Genomic DNA, 1,698 nt, shown 5'->3' with positions numbered 1-1,698 from the left:
TGATGTGCCTGTTGTCCCAGCTACTCGGGAGGCTGAGGCAGGAGAATCGCTTGAACCCGGGAGGCGGAGGTTGCAGTGAGCCAAGATCGAGATCATGCCACTGCACTTCAGCCTGGGCAACAGAGTGAGACTCTGCCTAAAAAAACAAAACTAAACTGGCACCAGCAGCACAGGTGCCGCAGTCTCAGAACGTCAGCTCACTGCATAGTTTGCAGATGTCCGGGTCGCCAAGAAAGACACAGCTCACACAGAGGGTGAACAACACTTTACTCACATCGAGAAGAGGCAGGGCAAGATCAGCTTCAATAGCGGGTGTCAGTCCCCCTGGCCATTTGTCCAACCTTCAGCCAACACGGGGTGGTGTTCGGGTTGCACCTGTCCTGTGCTGTAGACAAAAGATCCTGTGTCCTTCCCACCAGGAAAGATGGAATAGTGAGGTTGGCCAAGTACCACATAAAGCACATGCTTTAGCAGAACAAAGAAGAAAATACTGAGTCTGAAACAGAAAAAGATGTTACCACACAGGGAAATAAACCCAGTCCAAGTTGCAAGGGCTCTTTTTTTTTTCTTTTGAGACGGAGTCCCACTCTGTCACCAGGCTGGAGTGTAGTGGTGTGATCTTGGCTCACTGCAACCTCTGCCTCCCAGGTTCAAGCAATTCTCCTGCCTCAGCCTCCCATGTAGCTGGGACTACAAGCATGCGCCACCACGCCCAGCTAATTTTTGTATTTTTAGTAGAGACAGGGTTTCACCATGTTGGCCAGAATGGTCTCTATTTCTTGACCTTGGGATCCACCTGCCTCAGCTTCCCAAAGTACTGGGATTACAGGCGTGAGCCACTGCACCTGGCCACCAAAGGCCTATTCTTTTCTTTTCTCTCTCTATATTTTTTTGAGACGGAGTCTCGCTCTGTCGCCCAGGTTGGAGTGCGGTGGCACCATCTCAGTTCACTGCAATCTCCATCTCCTGGGTTCATGCCATTCTCCACCACGCCCGGCTAATTTTTTTTGTATTTTTAGTAGAGATGGGGTTTCACGGTGTTAGACAGGATGGTCTTGATCTCCTGACCTCATGATCTGCCCGTCTCGGCCTCCCAAAGTGCTGGGATTACAGGCGTGAGCCACCGCACCCAGCCCACCCAAGGCCCATTCTAATGCTGCCAAACAAAGGTCAAAAGACTGGACACACGTGACTGCCTTTCCTAGCAAGATTAAAAACTGAAAGATCAGCAGGAAGTTGCCAACTGATTAACGTGGGTAGTGTATGTAAAGTTATGTGAATTGTATGCTTTCTCTCTTCTTTATGTGTGTTTGAGAACATCCATAATGAAAGTATGGTGGCTGGCGAGGTGGCTTACGCCGGTAATCCCAGCAGTTTAGGAGACCAAGGCAGGCAGATCACCTGCCTATTTTAACTTATCATATTCCTTTATTCAGGGAGAGAAGTTATTGAGATGTTAACTGGTTGTAGGCAAAGGGAAGAAACATGGTGAAGTCAGGTTTGTTGGTGGAGGAAAAATGGTACTAAAGACTCTGCCCAACAAATTTCGGAATCCAGAAATGTTCATATTTCTCCAGGGTTCAGTTTCTCACGGGTCACTTTCCATTACACGGATTCTGGAGAGCAAATAAGATAGGATTCATTCAGGTATCAAACCAGAGTCTTTTTTTTTTTTTTTGGGAGGGGGAAGACAGAGTC

This window comes from Mandrillus leucophaeus, unplaced genomic scaffold, assembly GCF_000951045.1.
Source record: "Mandrillus leucophaeus isolate KB7577 unplaced genomic scaffold, Mleu.le_1.0 Scaffold227, whole genome shotgun sequence".
Lineage (NCBI taxonomy): Eukaryota > Metazoa > Chordata > Mammalia > Primates > Cercopithecidae > Mandrillus > Mandrillus leucophaeus.
Note: the sequence above shows the minus strand (reverse complement) of the source record.